This window comes from Bufo bufo, chromosome 3 (genome assembly GCF_905171765.1).
Source record: "Bufo bufo chromosome 3, aBufBuf1.1, whole genome shotgun sequence".
Classification (NCBI taxonomy): Eukaryota; Metazoa; Chordata; class Amphibia; order Anura; family Bufonidae; genus Bufo; species Bufo bufo.
The window spans coordinates 653,521,934-653,545,267 of NC_053391.1; the positions used below are offsets into that span (position 1 = coordinate 653,521,934).

Below are 23,334 nucleotides of genomic sequence, written 5' to 3' on the forward strand. Positions count from 1 at the left end.
ACCAGGCACCCAGACAGCTGTAGCAACAATCGATTTGCATAACCAAAGAATTTCTGCACAAACTGTCAGAAACCGTCTCAGGGAAGCTCATCTGCATGCTCGTCGTCCTCATCGGGGTCTGGACCTGACTGCACTTCGTCGTCACAACCGACTTGAGTGGGCAAATGCTCACATTCGATGGCGTCCGGCACGTTGGATGAGTCCCGGTTTTCACTGTTCAGGGCAGATGGCAGACAGCGTGAGTGGCGTCGTGTGGGTGAGCGGTTTGCTGACATCAACGTTGTGGATCGAGTGGCTTCCAATTCCTGGAAGCTGAAAACATCCCAGCTCTTGCAGGGCCAGCATACTCACCGGACATGTCACCCATTGAACATGTTTGGGATGCTCTGGATCGGCGTATACGACAGCGTGTTCCAGTTCCTGCCAATATTCTGCAACTTCGCACAGCTATTGAAGAGGAGTGGACCTACATTCCACAGGCCACAATGAACAACCTGATCAACTCTATGCGTCGGAGATGTGCTGCACTGCGTGAGGCAAATGTTGGCCACACCAGATACTGACTGGTTTTCTGCCCCCCCTCCCCCCCTCCAACCCAAGAAAGGCAAAACTGTGCACATTTCAGAGTGGTCATTGATTGTGGGCAGTCTAAGGTACACCTGTGCAAGATACACCTGTGAGGTGGGATGGATTATCTCGGCAAAGGAGAAGTGCTCACTAACACTGATTTAGACAGATTTGTGAACAATATTTGAGAGTCATGGGTCTTTTGTGTATGTAGAAAATGTTTTAGATCTTTGAGTTCAGCTCATGCAGAATGGGAACAAAACCAAAAGTGTTGCATTTATATTTTTGTTCAGTGTATATTCAGCTATATGACCACAGCAGGTCCATTAACATCAGTGGCATGCTATATGCAATCTCACCTAGGCCAAATTCAGACTTGCACTTTTCTGTATTCTTTCATGGTGAAAAAACTACAGATATTGAACCATGCATTTTTATAAAATGCTGAAAATGATATGGTAGTTCAGCATAGTAGATGGGTTACCACCAGTTTTTCTGATGGTCCAGGCTAGTGAAGGCATTTACGCCTGCTTTGCTGCTGTTCTAAGGTAGTGAAGAAATTAATGGCTGCTTCCTAGGTGGTCTAGGGTAATGAAGGGGATTAATTCTAGAATAATCTGTGGTGTTTGCTGTGGAAGAGGTTACTTCTTGCTTCTGTGGTGGTTCAACTCACCTGTGTAGGACTTCTCTTATAAGGTTTAGGGTAGTGGAGGGGTTTACAGCTGATTCACTGCCGGTCTGGGGTAGTGAAGGGGTTTATTGCTGCTTCACTGGTGGTTTAGGGCAGAGAAGCTGTTATGCAAGCTTTTCATGTGTTATAGGAATATGAAATGGTTACTGCTTACTTATGTGGTGGTGGATGTAGGACCTCTCCTGCCATTTAGATTCTGTTTAAGAGCATGACTCGGCTTTAGTTCTGTGTTTTTTATGATAAACTATTTGGCAGTATATATATACTTTACATGTGTGGAAACATTTATTCATAATGTTAGGGAATGGTATTTACAGGCTAAGCCATAGTAATAGTATGCTTCTGCCAAGATTAAATCTAGAGTTTCCTTCCTCTTCCCTTGTATGCTTTTCCCTTAAATGCTCTTTGGATTGTAAGTAGACACCTCTCTCCTGTAGAGTGTAAGCTCTTATGGACAGGGACCTCTCTCCTGTAGAGTGTAAGCTCTTATGGACAGGGACCTCTCTCCTGTAGAGTGTAAGCTCTTATGGGCAGGGACCACTCTCCTGTACAATGTAAGCTCTTATGGGCAGGGTCCTCTCTCCTGTAGAGTGTAAGCTCTTATGGGCAGGGTCCTCTCTCCTGTAGAGTGTAAGCTCTTCTGTGCAGGGACCTCTCTCCTGTAGAGTGTAAGCTCTTATGGACAGGGTCCTCTCTCCTGTAGAGTGTAAGCTCTTCTGTGCAGGGACCTCTCTCCTGTAGAGTGTAAGCTCTTATGGGCAGGGTCCTCTCTCCTGTAGAGTGTAAGCTCTTATGGACAGGGTCCTCTCTCCTGTAGAGTGTAAGCTCTTATGAGCAGGAACTTCTCTCCTGTAGAGTGTAGGCTCTTATGGACAGGGACCTCTCCTGTAGAGTGTAAGCTGTTATGGGCAGGGTCCTCTCTCCTGTAGAGTGTAATCTCTTATGGACAGGGACTTCTCTCCTGTAGAGTGTAAGCTCTTATGGACAGGGACCTCTCTCCCGTAGAGTGTAAGTTTTTATGGGCAGGAACTTCTCTTCTGTAGAGTGTAAGCTCTTATGGGCAGGGTCCTCTCTCCTGTAGAGTGTAAGCTCTTATTTGCAGGGACCGCTCTCCCGTAGAGTGTAAGCTCTTATGGACAGGGTCCTCTCTCCTGTAGAGTGTAAGCTCTTATAGACTGGGACCTCTCTCCTGTAGAGTGTAAGTTCTAATGAACAGAGACCTCTCTTTCTCATTTTGTGTTCATTGTGTTACTTTACCAGTTGTACAGCCCTGTGGAATTAGTTGGCATTATATTCTTTTATGAACAAATACACTGTGAATGTTTATCTTCTGGCAATTTCTGTATAAGTATTTGTTCCATAATAATATGATTTATGATGTTAGGGCACAGGTCAAAACAAAATCAGCCACACAAGCCTATCATGTCATTGGTCCCTTCAAAGATAGTTTTTTTTGTATTAATCCAATTTAGTTAGTAACTTCTCCGCATATATAAAACGTGACATATCTGGGGCATAAAAGGGTCCCAAAAATCACTCCCCCCAATGCTCTTCCAAGGACTGGGATGTGATGAATTTATTCTTGTACCATATACATCCTTATTTCCAAAAACTGAACATCCATAAATTACAGCTGTAAAGTTTTTTCCTATCATGATTCATTATCGAAAAAAGTGTAATTTCTCAACCTCCTCTGACAACTTGAAGGTCTAAGCCCATGAAATGATATGGAAGCTTTTAAGAGATATTATGTAAAGCTGAACATATTTACGATCAGAACTATGAATACACTGTAATGGGAAACATATGAAGCTTCAGATGTTTGATGCATGCAGTGTTTTATCTGATCAGACATTTCTCAGTTACTAATTAAAAGAGAATCTCCTCTTTGGACAATACCTACTTGTTAGAAGGGTCTCTTGACAAATAGCTGCTCACGGTTGGGACCTCTAGTGATCAGCTGTAATCTGCTGGGAAAACTGGTAATAAGTGTTCAATGTCCCTGCAACGCCACCACAGGGGAAAAAAAACATTGCTAATCGTCCATGCAAATGAACTTCTGTGTAATACAGGACAGGTCCTCCAGCATGAGAGACATTCTTTTTAACCACTCTCTACTCTGGCCAAGAGATGAGGAACCTGAACGATTAGATGTTTGATGTTGAGAGCAATTATAATTATGGCCCTGAAAGTGATTAGTAGAGATGAGTGAAGTTCTTAAAAATTCGATTCGGCTCCTTTGCCGATTTTAACCAAAAAATTAGCTTCCATCAGCAGCACATTTCTTGGTAAATGGTAGGTGCCATGACAGGGAACAGCGATTGTACCGCCCCCGCCATTGAACCCCTCAGATGCCTTTTTTATCGCTGATTGCGGCATCTGAGATGAATATTAAGGCCTTTCAGGGGTTGATCAACCAAAAAAATGTATAATTAATCATATTTACCTCATCCATTTGAGCATGAAAAGGTCGCCGCGGCTATCTTGCTTGAAGATGCAGCGAAAAATCTTGCGTGGCATGTGATAACGTCATCACGTCAGATGGCGTGGTGACATCATATGTCACTGCGCTAGAGATTTCGCGTGAGATTTTAAAACAAGATGGCCGCAGTGGCCTCTTCGTGCTCAAATGGATGAGGTAAGTATGTTTTTTTTTTTTTTACCGCCATTTTAGGTATAGTTAATCGTTAACACCAAGCACAAGGATATTCGGCTTCACGGCAAATTGAATCTTTGCTGAAGTTCAGATTGAAGTCCACTAGTGATTAGCATAAAGAAAAAGGACACTGCTGCCATCAGTCCCCTGTGGACTGGAAGTGTGATTAGACCCTTGGCTCTGGAATAGAGCGACTGTGAATATGTAGGCGCATGACTTTTTTTCCTTAATGCTAATCGCTTTCAGGACCATACTTAAAATCCCTTTGGGATTCAGACAACCTTTTTAACACAGTGTTCCCTAATAGCGATGAGCGGCATAGGCAATATTCGTTTTCGTGATATTTTGCAAATTTTTTGCATAATATTCGCAATAAATTAGCGAATTCTAGAATTCGTGATCTCTAGTCATTATTTTCGCGATTGCGCAATTCGGCACTAAAGATGCGCATATTTTTTGCACAATACATGCAACTTCACATTTTATCAGGTCTGAGTAGATATTAGTGATTGGTGCGCTAAGTATTGTTGTGACATCACAGCACTATGTCTGTAGCATGTATGTATGGACAGCAGAGAAACAGTAATTCCTATCACACTACCTAACACCCTGCACTGGAACCTATCAGCTACACTATATCACTATCTAACCTACACTGACTATCTCCCACTAACTATCTGTATTATATATATAAGCTAACTAACTAATGTACTTGGATAAGGAATAGGATCCAGATGAAAGCACAGAGCACAGCAATGTCACTGCTCTCTCAGAACTGCAAAAAAAACAGCAGAAAATGGCTGCTGGAGAGCAGTGGTATGCCTAGGGTGTTTGGCACCCGGGGCGGGTCCTTTCTCTTGCACCCCCAATACTTAAAAAAAATGTACCCCCTCACAGTAGCATTGCCCTCATTGTACAACCTTTACAGTAGTTTTGTACAGATCTGTGTCCCCTCACAGTAGTTATGCTCACATTGTGCCCTCTCACAGTTGTTATTCCCTCTCTGTGCCTCTTTCCCAGTTATAATGCCCTCTTTGTGCCTCCTTCAAAGTAATAATGCCCACTCTGCCCCCTTTATAGTAATAATGCCCACTCTGCCCCCTTTATAGTAATAATACCCGTTTTGCCCCCTTCTCAGTAAGGCTACATTCACAGGACCGTATTTTTGGCTCCGCATCCGTTCCACAATTTTGCGGAACGGGTGCGGACCCATTCATTTCAATCGCGGACAAGAATAGGCATTTCTATCATGGGGCCGGCTACATTCACACGGCCGGTATCCGTGTTTTGCAATTTGCGGACCACAAAACACATACGGTCGTGTGAATGTACCCTAATAATGCCCATTGTGCAACACTTAATAGGAGTAATTCCCACTGTGCTAGTAATGCCCTCTGTGCCCCCTTCATAGTAGAAATCCCCATAGTGCCCCCTTCACAGTAATAATGCCCACTGTGCCCCCTTCATTGTAGTAATTCCCTCTGGCTCTGTGCCCCCTCCATAGTAGTAATGACCTCTGTGCCCCCTCCATATTAGTAATGCCCTCTGTGCCCCCATCTGTTTAAGAGAGGGCAGCGTTCATATGAGAGCTGCTTTCTCTGTTCTGTTCACCTGCTCGCCGTAGCATTTGCAGTGATGAGCAGGTAAACAGAGAAGAGAAGGCAGCGCTCATACAAAAAAAAAAGCGGACAACCCCTTTAAAGACATACTTGGAAAACATTACATACAGCGCTACAGAACATACAGGGTCATACAGCCCCACATATGTGCCTCTTACATCCAGTGACTTCTCTTCTCTGATGTAGACATTCTATTTCCTCTTCTTCTCCTATTAGACCAAACCACGATGGTGACTTCTTTCAGCCGCGCCTCGTCTCTGCAGAGTTTAACAACCAGACATTTTACTTTCCTACTTTTCCATCATCCTCCCACCTTCTCAACACCCCATCCTGCCACCCCCAATACTGTGTCCACTGTGCTCCCCAATACTTTCCTGCAGAAACAGTCCCCCTGAAAATACTTGTACCACACAGATGTGCATCAGTACAAAAATACCCCTTTATATTGTGCGCTAGTACTAACCCCCCCTTCCTTTCAGATCAGACCCCCATATAAAACCCTAAATGAGATCCTCTAATCTCAGACCAAGCCCTCTTTAGACCTCTATGTCAGACCCCATATAAGACCCCAGTTTTAAACCTCAGATCAGAACCCCATTAGACCTCTATGTAAGACCCCGACCCAATATCAGACCTTAGATAAGACCCCATATAAGACCCCCATTAGACCTCCAGACCCACATATTAGACCTAAGACCAGCCCCCATAACAGACCTCCAGACCCCCATTAGACCTCCAGACCCCCACTAGACCTCCAGACCCCCACTAGACCTCCAGACCCCCATTAGACCTTCAGACCCCTATATATGACCCCCATTAGACCTCTAGACCCCCCGAAAAAACTCAATATTTATTACCCTGATTCTGCGGTTTACATAAACACCCCACATGTGGTCGTAGACTGATGTAAGGGCACATAGCAGGGCGCAGAAGAAAAGGAGCGCCATATGGTTTTTGGAAGGCAGATTTTGCTGAACTGGCTTTAAGATGCCGTGTCCCATTTGAAGCCCCCCTAATGCACCCTTATAGTAGAAACTCCCAAAAAGTGACCCCATTTTGGAAACTAGTGGATAAGGGACCAGTTTTATTGGTACTATTTTGGGGTACATATGATTTTTAATTGCTCTATATTACATTTTTTGTGAGGCAGGGTAACTAAAAAATTGCTGTTTTGGCACTGTTTTTATTTTTTATTGTTTACAACATTCATCTGACAGGGTTGATCATGTGCTATTATTGTAGAGCAGGTTGTTATGGACGCGGTGATATCAAATATGTCTGACTGCTGACTGCAGCCCCATAACCATCAGACGGCATCTGAGACTGAAGAGCTTCAAAAACAAAAAACGTTTTCAAAGACCTCGTCTCCTTGAGACGCCACAGAACTGCTCGTTTGGACTTTGCAAGAGAGCACCAAACATGGGACATTCAAAGGTGGAAGAAATTTTTATTCTCTGATGAGAAAAAATGTAACCTTGATGGTCCTGATGGTTTCCAACATTACTGGCATGACAAGCAGATCCCACCTGAGATGTTTTGTACGCGCCACAGTGGAGGGGGCACCATAATGGTCTGGGGTGCTTTTTCCTTCAGTGGAACAATGGAGCTTCAGGAAGTGCAGGGGCGTCAAACGGCCGCTGGCTATGTCCAGATGTTGCAGAGAGCATTCCTCATGACTGAGGGCCCTCGTCTGTGTGGTAACGACTGGGTTTTTCAACAGGACTACGCTACAGTATACAATGCCCGCAGGACAAGGGACTTCTTCCAGGAGAATAACATCACTCTTTTGGCCCATCTTCCGTGTTCCCCTGATCTAAATCCAATTGAGAACCTTTGGGGATGGATGGCAAGGGAAGTTTACAAAAATGAACAACAGTTCCAGACAGTAGATGGCCTTCGTGCGGCCGTCTTCACCACTTGGAGAAAGGTTTCCACTCACCTCATGGGAACGCTTGTATCAAGCAAGCCGAAACGAATTTTTGAAGTGATAAACAATAACGCGGAGCAACTCATTACTGAGTTCATGTTTGGAAGTTGGATTTCTGTTTTGGGGGGGGTTTAGTTTTTTTTTGGAGGTGTGGTCCTAAACCTTTGATCAGCTGAAAAACAGCCTGTTTCAGTTTATTCGTTGTTTTCATTAAATTGAATGCTCAAAAAATGTTTTATCTCACTCCCATTTCTTCTTGTTGCATGTTGAAGCTCTACTTGGAACCTTGTTGAGATCCAGCCATGCTAAATATGATTTTTTGCCATTTTTCCAAGTGGTCTTAAACGTTTGATCAGGACTGTATATTGATGACCTATCCTCAGGATAGGTCATCAATATCTGATCGACGGGTACTTTTAATTACATTGTGCCTCCAAGATGACACATGGTGTAACGAAGAGGAAGCAGTGCCCTCATGGAACAGCTGATCAGCAGGGGATGCCAGGTGTTGTCATGGACCCCCGCTGATCATATATTGATGACCTATCCTGAGGATGGGGGGAGGGGGCATATTTCAGTTTTCACCTTAGGCAACAGAAAGGCTAGGTGCAGCCTCAGTTTGGGTCTTGAATATGTGACCTTCACATAGCTTCTGACTCACCCTGCAATTAATTTGCATTGCAGTGTATGGCAGATTCGCTATTTTCTTATGGAACCCTGTCACCTGTAGGCCTCCACAAGAACTACAGCTTCTAATAGCATGGAAGTCTTCAGAGACCCTTGATATTAACATGAAAGAATGGTTTCCCTGATCTCAGCACAGGAAAGCTGTTCGGACCCTGGAGCGCAGCACTCTCTGGGAAAGCCGCCTCACAATTGACTATGGCATCTGAGAGGTTAAAGGTCTGCAATCTTCAATTATCGGTAGATGTCTGCTGTGGACCGGGCACTATCTTTTAAGAGGCAACAAGTCATACATTTATGGAGCATGTTGTCAAGGGGTTAAAGAAGCTGTGAAGGTTAAAGACCCCAACAGGCAACTTCCCACTTGTCAATTCAGTTATAGTCAAAATGGCTGAATATCAGGATTTTAAAGGGAATCTGTCAGTAGTTTTGACAATGCTAAACTGCTGAAAGCACTAGGTAGGGACTGGGGAGAGAAGCACAAACATAGCTTTTGTGGAGCTTTTAATATGAGGAAAGTGAGAAATTTGAATATAAGCTTTTATATGACCAATGAACGTGACTTTACTGGCCTAGAAAGAGTGCCACGGCCTTTTCAAACTGCTGATCATTGAGGGTGCTGTGAGAATGACCCCAGATGCTGATGACTCCTGGGGCAGATGTAGACAGGAGGTCAACATTTGACACACAAGAGGAATTATGCAGGAAAATGTATGTTACTTGGGATGATGCTTACGATGTATTGGCCAAAAGTGGTCAGGACTAGACTACTGAAACAGCCAGCAAGGTACGCTGCTTCTGCATCTCGCATAGTTCTCTGTTCTACGATGTTTATGTAACTCCCATTCTAGAGGCAGACATAGGTCCTAGAGGTGGGACATTGGTCCTAGAGGTGGGACCCACATCAATCAGACATTTATGACCTTTCTTGTGGATAAGCCATGGATGTTTGAAATGGAATACCCCTTTAAAGGTGATTTTTAACAGGAAAAGCCATGACCAGTAGGGGAAATGTGGTATAACATGTTGGCCACAAAGAGCTGTTCTGTGTTCTGGCTTAACCTCTTTTCTGAAAAGTAAACACATAGGGAAAAAGCTAAAAATGCAGCTGAAGGAAGAGAGATAACCCTATATACATTCCTGGGCAGCCTATGACAGCTGATGCTCAAGACCTAAGTTTCCATCCATGGTGAAAGGATCATCTGTAGAAACAAATCAATGGATCCTCAGAATGCAAATTGTAGATAACTGGCTTGAGGAGGGAAAATCCTCCTGGAAAAAAAATATCCACGTTTAGGACTGTCAACACCAAACAAGCTTTTACAGACAGTGGTTGGGGACCATTGTGCCAACTAACCAGTTTGACTTTGGGCTATTCCTGAGTGTGTTGTCCTGGTGGTCCTCCAGTTTCACTTTAACCCCAATACAGGGATCTGGGCTTCGCTGCAGGAAAGCCACCAGGCCGTTAACTCTTGGAATAGTCCCGGTGTAGTTAACAGCTGACCCACGATGGTCAGAGACACCAGCGCAAAGCAACAGAGAAACAAGCAAAGCGCACAGGCAAAACCAAGCTAAGGTCAGGCAGAGTGCATGCAAATCCAAGAACAGGTCAAGGCTAGAGTAGATGGAACTTGGTCAGAGTACAGGCAGACGAACATATCACAGGCATAGGTTAGGTGAAACAACGGATTGGGTACAGAGACAAACAAGGACATGCTTCAGCAGACAGAGTGACCTGAAAGATCTATTGAGACCTGTTGCACAGGTAAGGGGTGGGACATACAACATGGAATATATAGCAGGGCTAATCAGCACCACACAGCCCAGCAACTGCACACAGAGTGCTGTGAGGTACAACGAATAAACCCTAATTCACACACAGAAAGGCGAAGTGTGACACAAGCTTAAAACGTACAGACCAAAGAGAGAGAGATACAGTATTTTCTTCTGATATTTACTCATATTTGAGTAGCAATCAATTCAGTACAATGTATTATTTTAGTCTCAGAGGCGTAGCTAAAGGCGCATGGGCCCTAGTGCAAGAGTTCATCTTGGGCCCCCTTCTCTCTGCTTTGTGGCCAGGGGCAGGGAAGCACATAACCTTCATGGTGCCTGAGGCAAAAATCAAAATTTCCCCCCCATGCCAAATTATTGACCTACTGTAACCCCTTCCTTATAACCAGACGTGTAACTTGACCAGCATACACTTTCTATAATAGCAGTGTCTTCTTATGTGGCATAAGGGTCTTTGGGCCCCTCAGACCCAGTAGTGACTGCTACCTCTGCTTCCCATATAGGTACGCCCCTTTCTAGTCTTTAACATGACCAAGTAGATGATGATCACCTCAAGTGTAGCTCACATGGTTACCATTACTAAAGATTATCTGAATAGTGGAGGGTAGAGGCCCCCGGAGAAGGATCCACATCGCTGTATTGTTTTGAAGGATGCTTAGAGAAGAAATATAGGGATTGGCTTTAACACTGAACAATGAATGACTCAGTCCATCACTAAGGATTGGGAGGAAATTATAATTGACAATGAGAAAAATAAAGTTTTAAATAGTTTCATGAAGCCAACAAAGGATGTAAATTGGGAGAGCCAGGAAGATATGAGGACATGAAACACAGTACAGAATGGGATTAATGAACAGTCAGCGGCGTAGGTGGTAGAACTTACAGCTGTTGAGGTTTAACAAGTTTTGCATCTGGTGTGGAGCCATAAAGACAGCAGTCTGGCCAAACGACCTACATGATATGAAGCATTAAACGTTCAGACAATACAGGTCAAATGACTCAACTTGCCTCATATTAACCTTAAATTAGCTTACATTACAGTATATTGAGATATAATAGACCAAGCACAATAACCATGCCTGGAGAAAATATATACAATGGTGGTCCATTTACTGGAGGTCAAGGGTTAGCTTGGGAAGGGTGTCTATTGCCATGTAGGCTGGGTGCCAGGAGGAGGTGCCAACAAGACACTCTGCCTTGGTCATTGAATTTATGTACAGGGCACCAAACTTGAAGGGGTCTTTCTATCCTAGAAAATAATGATGTATCTCTTGGATATGGCATAACTTTTTGAGTGGAGACCACAGTTCCCTAATCACTGTAGGTAGTTTTGATAAATATTCCTCATTTGAGGGGCAGTGGGGAATGATTTCTGCTTCATGTGTTCCCCTGTTTACAAGCAATAGGTATCTCAAAGGCTTCACATTAAATGCTGAATATAAAGGTGAAATACCTGGTGCCCTCCTTTCTCATATTTCTGCCACGATTCCTCATTTATATAAGATGTCTGTCAGCTTCTCAGACTACTGCTTCTCAGTAACCAGGCATTTTAACATTAACATTCAGCATTTAATATGACATTTTGATGGAAAACTAGAGGGTTGCTTTAAATAAGAACACAAGAAAAAAATGTTCACTTGAATGTAAGTTGTTAACCTTCTTAAAGGAACACTAAACCTAGATTTGAATGGTCAGAGTAAACCCGAAATATAATTGCTGTCCCTGTTTGTCAGTCTGCAGGATTTTCTGCATGGTCCTGATACAGTCTTGTAAAAATCCTGCTGATCACCTCTATCGTTAGCTGGAGACAGACTGAATCGGTGGGGCTTAGCTGAGGCCGTGGCTTAAAGGGGTTGTCCGCTCTCCCATGCCCTGCGCAGGATCGCACAGGGCAAGGGCTTTTTTATTTAATATAACACACTGCTAGATGGAGGCTTCCATAGGATGGTGAGAGGAGAGGGACATGGATAACCTCCTAAGGCACAGAAATATTTTATATATATTTTTCAGTTGGAACTGTAGAATGAGACATTAAAGAGGTAGTTCTTGGAATTATTTTTTTGTGTGTTTGGTGTTCTTTTAAAGGGGTTTTCCAAGATTTTAATTTGGGTGCTTGCCAAGTGAGTTAGGTAAGTGACAGGTAAGTGCAGTGAGTATTAAATGCCATAAAAAATTTTAGCAGTGCAAAAATGGTGACTTTTTGGTCACCTTGCCTGCCAAAAAGAAATTGGATAACAATTAGCATGTATCCCAAAATCAATATATCAGTAATAGCTACAACTCGCCCCCAAAGAATGAGCCCTCACACACTTCTAGCAGGATACAAATATAAAGGTTATGAATGTCAGAATGTGGTGACGCAAAACAAAAGTTTTTATAAAAAGAAAGAAAAGCTTTTTAACCCCATAACGACATGCCTCATATATGAACGGCAGGCCTCTTTCACACTTGCGTTGTCCGGATCCGGCATGTACTCCACTTGCCGGAATTACACGCCGGATCCGGAAAAACGCAAGTGTACTGAAAGCATTTGAAGACGGATCCGTCTTCAAAATGCTTTCAGTGTTACTATGGCAGCCAGGACGCTATTAAAGTCCTGGTTGCCATAGTAGGAGCGGGGAGCGGGGGAGCGGTATACTTACAGTCCGTGCGGCTCCCGGGGCGCTCCAGAATGACGTCAGAGCGCCCCATGCGCATGGATGACGTGATCCATGCGATCACGTGATCCATGCGCTTGGGGCGCCCTGACGTCACTCTGGAGCGCCCGGGGAGCCGCACGGACGGTAAGTATACTGCTCCCCCGCTCCCCACTACACTTTACCATGGCAAACAGGACTTTAGCGTCCCGGCAGCCATGGTAACCATTCAGAAAAAGCTAAAAATCGCGTCCGGCAATGCGCCGAAACGACGTTTAGCTTAAGGCCGGATCCGGATCAATGCCTTTCAATGGGCATTAATTCCGGATCCGGCCTTGCGGCAAGTCTTCAGGATTTTTGGCCGGAGCAAAAAGCGCAGCATGCTGCGGTATTTTCTCCGGCCAAAAAACGTTCCGTTCCGGAACTGAAGACATCCTGATGCATCCTGAACGGATTTCTCTCCATTCAGAAAGCATTAGGATAAAACTGATCAGGATTCTTCCGGCATAGAGCCCCGACGGCGGAACTCTATGCCGGAAGAAAAGAACGCAAGTGTGAAAGAGCCAAGTCATCACTTTAAAGATGGTGCTTGCTCTGGAGTGGAATGGGCACCATAGCCACCGGGTGCCTGCTATTTTACACAGCAAACTCCCAGAGGCAATGTCCGTGATCGTCAATAACAACAATTAATGGCAGTTAACCCCTCAGATTTAATGATTGATTGATCAACACAGCATCTGAGTGGGTTTTCTCTGGGAGTATGTGTTCCTGGCACCTAATGGCTCCTCCGTGCAGCGACCGAGGATGCCGTTTGGCTGGCCTTGGGTCTTTGGAATGCTCTGAGACCTGCCATCAAATCACCCCTTTCTCTTTATTAAAAAATAATCAAAAAAATACAGTCGCCTGCTATACTAGAGTATAAACATATTTATCCTGTAAGGTGAACACCGTGACAAAAAAAAAACAATTTGGCCAATTTGCCATTTATTTGTTGTTTCACCTCCAAAAATAAATAAAATAAAAGGTGATCAAAAAGTCATACACAGTCTAAAACGGTATCACTAAAAACTACACACAGCTCTGAAGGCATAACTATAAAAAAGGTATGGGGGTCAGAATATGGTGATTCAAAGTTTCAAAAAAGTGGTATCACTATAATTGTACTGACCCGAAGAATGAAGGGAAGTGGTCACTTTTACTGCATAGGGAACGTTGTAAAAACAAAACCCATAAAACTGCATTTTGCATTTTTTTTTCCAATTCCACCTCATTTGGATTTTTTTCCTGCTTCCCACTACATTCTATGCAATATTAAATAGTACCATTAGACAATAAAACCTGTCCTGAAAAAAAAACTATCCCTCATATGGCTATGCAAACAGAAAAATATAAAAGTTATGGCTCTGGGAAGGCAGGGAATTAAAAAATAAAAACACAAAAACGGTGACAGTGGCAAACTGGGCAGGGACACACTTCTTTGACAGGTGGAAGAGTAACACCTAGTTCTTAACGTATTAATAAATTTCTACATGGAATAACAAAGGAACGGAATAATGCAGAGTTCAAAGAAAAGATGCTTCGGATTTATTATTTCACGTAGTACATAAGTGCAGTATTTATTAAATCGGAAGTGGTCAGAAGTGGTGACAGACCATCTTTAAGTTTTTGGTTTTCAAATCTACAGTTGACATCTATGTTCTGTTAATCATTTTTTAATTTGCTGTTCCTTTCATTTTAAAGCCCTTACATTCTATCAGTTATGGCCCACTGCTGAACCTGGACACATTCTTATCTTTGTATCATCAACAGAAATCTTATTTTCCTTCCCTTGCAGGAAAAAAAAATGTAAGACTGTTTCTGCAGCCTCTCTATTGTGTTTATTTCCTGGTGTATCTTTTGTGGAATTTCGCTCCTAAGGCGCCTTCTGCAGTATTCTCGTATTGTTAACTAGATAACAAAAAAATTGCAGGAGGTCATAAAGAAAGCATAGACACCGCACAATATCCTGCCCATGTCAAATGTCTGCCAACGTCTCTGATTATCAACAATAATCTACTCTGCTGACTAGTCTGTGGACCATGTAGTGCGTGTTAGTGTGTGGACCATGTAGTGTATAGACAATGTTTTGTGTAGACCATATAGAGCATGGACCGTTTAGAATGTGGACCATGTAATGCATTGAACATGTAGTGTGTGGACCATGTAATGCATTGAACATGTAGTGTGTGGACCATGTAATGCATTGAACATGTAGTGTGTGGACCATGTAATGCATTGAACATGTAGTGTGTGGACCATGTAATACATGGATCGTGTAGTGTGTAAACCATCTAGTGTGTAGATCATGTACTGTGTGACCATGTATTGCATGGCACTTGTAGTTTGTGAACAATGAAGCACATGGATCATGTAGTGTGTGGACCATGTAGTGTACAGTATAAACCATGTAGAATATGAACCATAGATTGTGTGGGCGTGTAGACCATGTAGTGCTTGTACCACGTAATTTGTTGGAGAGGACTATGTATGGACCATCCAGTGTATAAAGCATATAGAGTGTGAACCAGGCCGTGCATTGACCATGTAGTGTGTGGACCATGTAGTGCATGAACTATGGAGTGCATGGACCATGTAGTATGTGGACCTTGTAGTGTGTGGACCAAGTACTGTGTGGACCAAGTAATGCGTGAACCATGTAGTGGGTGAACCATGTATCGTGTGGATGATATAGTGTATGGGCCCTGTACTGAACCCCCTAATCACATGCAGAAAATCACTTGCATCTATATTTTTCAGATGTGAGGTGAGGTTCACTCTGTACTTTTGTCTATACTTTATAACTGATCCAGAAACATTACTGCACAGCCTTGTTTTCTGGTCCAAAGCTGACCCTAGATATGAGGTGGATCATTTCTTGTTCACAGAGGTCTGCCCTGTGCGTGGGGCCATGTTTCTATTATGTGCCTAATGGCGGGGGGTCATAGAGAAAGGTCCCATGCTAAAAAAAAAACTGATGGAAACATTGATGCATTATGTCTAGTATTACCTCTGTGTAGTGTATCGGTACCATGTCCATAGTTTGACTAATAATTCCTTCGATGTCGTAAATATTCTGATTATAGGAGCCAAATAGATATATCCCTCACAAGTCAAACATTTCATACTTGTTGATATGTTCTCTGGCTAAATGTACTTACACTGTAGACACATTTTCCAAACATGAAAAAAAAAAGCCTCTGGAATGTCACTGGCCTGTATGCACTCTTGTGTTCTCCAGATATAAGACCACACAGGGATAGTGGACTGGATAAAAGCAAAAAGACAAAACACGACCATGTTGTCCATCGCCTTTCTTATTGAGGGTCAGGCCTATTTACTGTTGCGACCAAATGTGAGAACATGTTTTCAATAATTGAGAATGAAAGAATGTGCAAAATATGTAAGCAACGTGTAAGGCACAATGTGTGAGGCATACTCTTAACTATTAAACCTTTGCCAATTTTGTATTTTCGTGGTTTAACTCTAGGAATGGAAATTTCGCAACCTTCATGCTTATGGCCAGTTTGTTCTATTTTCCATTGGTTCTGTTGCACATGAAAAAGTGTTTGATAAAGACTTATGGCTGTTTTAAATGATGTCATAAAAAGGGACTCTGCAACTCCCATATCCACAGCAATCTCAATATTACCCAACAAAGGAGTAATGGTGACCATGCCCATCAATTGGACAATAGCTATACCTTCAAATCCCACAAGCACGCTTACCATGCATATGCTCTCAATAGAGAGAGAAGCATAAGCCACTGTCAGCTAAAGTGTTAAAATCCAACATGTGTGACACTCCCATAGAAACATAGAATGTGTCGGCAGATAAGAACCATTTGGCCCATCTAGTCTGCCCAATATACTGAATACTATGAATAGCCCCCGGCCCTATCTTATATGAAGGATGGCCTTATGCCTATCCCAGTGGCGTAGGGATCGCCATAGCAACCATAGCAGTGGCTATGGGGCCCTACGCCACTGGGGGCCCGTCCGGGACGCCTTCTGTTGATTTTTTTTTTACACACACACACTACAAACAGCAGCCAGGCCTGAGCCGCGGACCGCCCGCCCACTACACTAGTGTAGTGGGCGGGCACGGGCGGTCCGCGGCTCAGGCTTGGCTGGGGAGGAGTCAAGACTGGAGCAGGGCGCACGCAGGGCCGGGCCGACACAGAGGCCTGCACTGAGTAAGGAAGATCCGATTATATTCTAACCCCCAGGCCGCCGGCGTTCCCATGGTGACGGGGACGCTTGCCTGGGGGTTAGAATATACCATCGGAACTGAGTTTTCACGCTCTCAGTGAGAGCGTGAAAACTCAAATCCGAAGGTTATATTCTGACCCCCAGGCGTTCCCATGGTGACAGGGACGCTTGCCTTGGGGTTAGAATATACAGGGCCACGCCGCTCACAGGAGCACATTTATAAACGAATTAGTAACTTGAACTTTAATCATTGACATTGCCGAATGCTGATCTCTTTACTTGCATTGGATACCTTACTCTGTCTTAGCTCCGGTAACGGTAACAGCAGGCAGTGCGGGGGATTGCGCTCACTCACTGACGTCACGCGCCTGCTCCTCCCACTGGGCGGCGCAGGCGCGTGACGTCAGTGAGTGAGCGCCGCCCACCCGCACTGCCTGCTGTACCGTTACCAGAGCTAAGACAGAGTAAGGTATCCAATGCAAGTAAAGAGATCAGCATTCAGCAATGTCAATGATTAAAGTTCAAGTTACTAATTTGTTTATAAATGTGCTCCTGTGAGCGTCGGGGAGGGGGATTTGTGGATGGCACTATTTAGGGGAGGGGGATCTGTGGATGGCACTGTTTAGGGGAGGGAGATCTGTGGATGGCACTGTTTAGGGGAGGGGGATCTGTGGATGGCACTGTTTAGGGGAGAGGGATCTGTGGATGGCACTGTTTAGGGGAGGGGGATCTGTGGATGGCACTGTTTAGGGGAGGGGGATCTGTGGATGGCACTGTTTAGGGGAGGGGGATCTGTGGATGGCACTGTTTAGGGGAGGGAGATCTGTGGATGGCACTGTTTAGGGGAGGGGGGTCTGTGGATGGCACTGTTTAGGGGAGGGGGATCTGTGGATGGTACTGTTTAGGGGAGGGGGATCTGTGGATGGCACTGTTTAGGGGAGAGGGATCTGTGGATGGCACTATTTAGGGGAGGGGGATCTGTGGATGGCACTGTTTAGGGGAGGGGGATCTGTGGATGGCACTATTTAGGGGAGAGGGATCTGTGGATGGCACTATTTAGGGGAGGGGGATCTGTGGATGGCACTGTTTAGGGGAGGGGGATCTGTGGATGGCACTGTTAAGGGGAGAGGGATCTGTGGATGGCACTATTTGGGGAGGGGGCCGGGGGATCTGTGGATGGCACTGTTTAGGAAAGGGGGATCTGTGGATGGCACTGTTTAGGGGAGAGGGATCTGTGGATGGCACTGTTTAGGGGAGGGAGATCTGTGGATGGTACTATTTAGGGGAGGGAGATCTGTGGATGGCACTATTTAGGGGAGGGGGATCTGTGGATGGCACTGTTTAGGGGAGGGGGATCTGTGGATGGCACTGGGGGGGGCATAAAATTATTTTTGCTATGGGGCCCATGCATTTCTAGCTACGCCCCTGGCCTATCCCATGCATGCTTAAGCTCCTTCACTGTATTTGCAGCTACCACTTCTGCAGGAAGGCTATTCCATGCATCCACTACTCTCCCAGTAAAGTAATACTTCCTGATATTACTTTTACCTTTGTCCCTCTAATTTAAAACTATGTCCTCTTGTAGCAGTTTTTCTTCTATTAAATATTCTCTCCTCTTTTACCTTGTTGATTCCCTTTATGTATTTAAAAGTTTCTATCATATCCCCTCTGTCTCGTCTTTCTTCCAAGCTATACATGTTAAGGTCCTTTAATCTTTCCTGGTAAGTTTTATCCTGCAATCCATGTACCAGTTTAGTAGCTCTTCTCTGAACTCTCTCCAAAGTATCAATATCCTTCTGGAGATATGGTCTCCAGTACTGCGCACAATACTCCAAATGAGGTCTCACTCGTGCTCTGTAGAGTGGCATGAGCACCTCCCTCTTTCTACTGGTAATGCCTCTCCCTATACACCCAAGCATTCTGCTAGCATCTCCTGCTGCTCTATGACATTGTCTGCCTACCTTTAAGTCTTCAGAAATAATGACCCCTAAATCCCTTTCCTCAGATACTGAGGTTAGGACTGTACCACTGATTTTATATTCTGCTCTTAGGTTTTTATGCCCCAGGTGCATTATCTTGCACTTATCAACATAAAATTTTAGTTGTCAGATTTTTGACCATTCCTCTAGTTTTCCTAAATCCTTTTCCATTTGGTGTATCCCTCCAGGAACATCAACCCTGTTACAAATCTTTGTGTCATCAGCAAAAAGACACACCTTACCATCGAGGCCTTCTGCAATTTCGCTGATAAAGATATTAAACAATATGGGTCCCAGAACAGATCCCTGAGGTACCCCACTGGTAACAAGACCTTGGTCTGAATATACTCCATTGACTACAACCCTCTGTTGTCTGTCCCTCAGCCACTGCCTAATCCATTAAACAATATGGGAGTCCAAGCCCAAAGACTCTAATTTATTGATAAGCCTTCTATGTGGGACAGTATCAAAAGCCTTACTAAAGTCCAGATAAGCGATGTCTACTGCACCTCCGCCATCTATTATTTTAGTCACCCAATCAAAAAAATAAATAAGATTAGTTTGACATGATCTCCCTGAAGTAAACCCATGCTGTTTTTCATCTTTCAATCCATGGGATTTTAGATGTTCCACAATCCTCTCATTGTGTATGGTTTCCATTAGTTTCCCCATTATTGATGTCAGGCTTACTGGCCCACTCACATAACATGGTTGTCTGGACACACCAACATCAGATGAGTGGATGTTCATGTAGTGTGTATGGTTATGATAATCTTTAGAAACCAACCTGAGGGTCACACCACCAAGTTCCCCCTCATTAGATAGCCTAGTCCACCAAAGTACCAGTGGATTAGGCCCATGCTTTCAAACAATAATGGACCCTAAAGTTTCTGCAGACCACATTTGGAGGTGGGAGGATCCAACTTTCTATTGATGATATGTCCTGTGTCTACAAGGATAACAATAATGATTGCAATGTAATCATAGTCACATGTTTTGTACATGTTCTGTTCATGGACAGAGGTCGGACTTTAGAATCATTTCCCCTGGTGTACCGATGGGGGATCAGTCCCACACTGTTCTTATACAACAATTCTATAATACGTCAATATTCAAAACTAAGGACTCCATGAATGCAAAATTCTGTGAAGAGATTGACAGTCCAAACCTAAGATCTAGACCCACTTGGCATCTGCAGTGACATTCCTAATAAAAAGAGCAACACATTCCTGTAACTGAGTGTAATTATGCGTCTATGTTACTGTAATTTGGGAAATGAACACATGACATTAATGGGAAACATTTTTTTACTGAAACTGGGGATGAATCCCATTGTAAAGAAAATAAATCCTGTGTTTTGACTTGTTTTTACTGGCTTCTACTAGAAAACTGTAAAATAATAGTCATTTAACACTAGTAGCAGGTGATTGAGTATACAGTTAGAGACCCATTTAATAAAAAAAAAAATAACATATTTTATGTTACTGTAGTATCTTATTGTGAGCTGTCATCTTGAAAGCCCTATAAAGTACATGTACAAAGATTTCTAAAAAGTCTTCATAATCCAGAAAATGTTATAAACCAGCATCTCTGAGGGCCTGTAAATGCAGGATTAATGCCCAGCAGTGTTTGATGGGGGAGGATCCAACCTCTGAGGACCACCACTGATCTGCAGTCCTTTATTGTTTACCCAGACACAGAACTTGAATTGGACAGAGCTGCAGTACCAACCACAGCCAGACTCATATGTACAGTTTAGAGCCACGCATGTATAATCGGTGAAAGGACCTCTACCGTATATTCTTGCTGGTTGAAGAGGTTCTGGTGGTCAGACCCCCAATGATTAAACATCAATGGCCTATCATAAGGATAGGTCCTTAATTAATATTGAACTCCTGGAAAATCCTTTGCTGTAGTCAACAAGGTTAGAAGCAAAAATGTCTGAAGATTTGACATTTCACCTCAGATTTGAAGATACCTTAGTTTTTCTGTTAGAATCAATAAATCAAACAAGATGAAGTCCAACCAAACAAATATCCTATCAGACTGGTATTTGATTTTCTTACGGCAGTTTGTGTGCAACCATTGCATCAATCAAAAAATTTGACTTTGGGCTACTATTAAGGGCCTTTTCTGATAGATCCTTGGTTTTCAGCCTTTAGCCCCTGTTACAGACATCTGGACTTCACTGCAGAAGAAACACCAGGCCACTACTCTGAGTAGTAGTCTTTGTATGATTAACAGGGGCAAGAGACACCTAGGCAGGGCACTGATAGATCAGGCAAAACCATGGTCAGTGACTGGCAAACAGAGTACGAGGAATCCAATAAACAGTCTGAGATCAGGGCATGCAGAAAAGCTTCAATACAGAGGTCAGGCACAGATCAGGTCAGGCAGTGGTGGGATAATATACAGGAACCAGTCAGAATTTGGTTCACGGGCAGACAAATACATATAGCACACCTTTGCAGGGACTAGCAAGCTAAGAACCTATTGCTCAGGCATCCTCCCCAGAGGAAGGTGCCTTAAGTACCCAAAGATGGCCATCCATTGGCTGGTCTGAATTAAGGTGTGTACTGCCCAATTAAAAGCTGGTGGGAGCACCCCGCTTGCCACCAAGAAGCAGTCTGCAGTCTGCTGGGAGGAAGAGCCAGAAGGCTCCTACTGTGAGGGTGCAGAGGAAGGCCTGTGGGTCCAGACCATGGAACAGACAGGGCCACAAAGACTGAAATGTTGGCTTATTATTGGTTCACATTGAAGAGATCTAAATGATCTTCTAGAGGTGAGCTACTTTTCATAGTTTTTTCCCATAGAGCATTACCTGTTTTTATTAGCTACCAGTGCTCCAACTTTTATGTCCGCTCCAGTTAACCATAGTTTCCTTAATGATCGCTTGTCTTTTTCAGTGTGTTTCCAATTTCCCACATAAGAGGTCCCGCTATTTCAAACAAAATGTATTTTCCAGAGAGACAATGTTTTCATAAGGTAAATGAGAACCTCAAGTGAACCTGTATGTGTTACTTAGCGAGGATTCCTCTGTGCTGGATACAAAAGACTGGTCTGAAAATTGCTTACTGACATACTTTCCAACATGTGTAACTTTGTGATGTATTGGTATACTGTGGTTAAAGGGGCATTTACTGCATAAAGGCAGGAGCGATGTATTATTGACTTACATGTTGAATATGGCTATAATGTAGTCAAGACAACCACCAAAAGCTGCCGTGGAAAACAGTCTTGTAGAAGAAGGGGTCTAAGGCCTCTTGCACACAAACTATATGGATTTGGTCCGGATGCGTTCAGGGAAATTTGCACCATTTTGCAAGCAAGTTCAGTCAGTTTTGTCTGCGATTGCGTTGAGTTGTTCAGTTTTTTTTCGCTCAGGTGGAATGCGCATTGAGTTTTTCACACGCGTGATAAAAAACTGAAGGTATACAAACAACATCTCTTAGCAACCATCAGTGAAAAACGCACTGCATCCGCACTTGCTTGCGGATTAGATGCGTGTTTCATGCAGCCCCAATCACTTCAATGGGGCCAGGGCTGTGTGAAAAACGCAGAATATAGAACATGCTGCGATTTTCACGCAACGCACAAGTGATGCGTGAAAAACAACGCTCATGTACACAGCCCCATAGAAGTGAATGGGTCCGGATTTAGTACAGGCGCAATGCGTTCGCATCACGCATTGCAGCCGCGTGGAAAACTCGCTTGTCTGAAAGGGGCCTAAGGGAACTGAAACATCATAATGGAAATCTTGCCTAGTCTAAGGGTGGTCTTCTCAGAAAAAGTCTTCTACGGGGGTTTAACTCAGTAAAATATATTATAAACACCTATCTTTTGATTAGACCACCCCACTAGAAAACCATATTCACCACAATTTTGGATGGCCATTGCAGAGAGGTTCCCTTATACCCTATGTATATTGACCTCCTCTTTTCAGAAGACCATTTCTTATTGAACGTGTAGGTGGCCATCTCAATAGGTTGAGTGTACAGCATAAAAATACAATGATACCTCTTTGAAAGATAACCTCTTAGAGAAGAAAATCTCTGATCTAGAGAAGATTTTCTGTGATAGATTTACAGTAACTTTACATTGGTCTCTTTCTTTTGAGAATCAGTCTCTAGAGAGCAATTATGGTAAGTCTTAGTAGTCATAACCTATACATAAGCTCTAGACGCAGTCTTCTCTGTCATGACTGATGCAGAGACAGAAAACCACGTGCTAACTTAGCTAATGAACTGAAGGGAGTGCCCTTCCTGTGTCAGACCAAACATTGAAATGGAGGTTCTTGTATGTGAAATCAGGCCAATGGACAGCATTCCAAAATAAAGTACATTAGTAAGTTTTATTGTAAGGACTTCTTATTAGTGATGAGTTAATTTATTGAAATTCCATTCAGATTCAGCCAAACTGGTTAGGTGATTTGATTAGGGTCTGAATACATTTGATCTCAATTGAAAGTACTCCAATTACCCTCAAAAAGTTGTGGATACCGAGTATTACAGTCAGGCACTGGTTTACACCGGAG

At 43.5% G+C, this 23,334-nt stretch overlaps 1 protein-coding gene across 1 annotated transcript in view; it reads left to right on the forward strand.

The window, feature by feature from the left end:
- Positions 1 to 23,334, forward strand: part of PDGFD (platelet derived growth factor D) — a 237,123-nt gene that overhangs the window by 35,823 nt on the left and 177,966 nt on the right. The window lies entirely within an intron of this gene.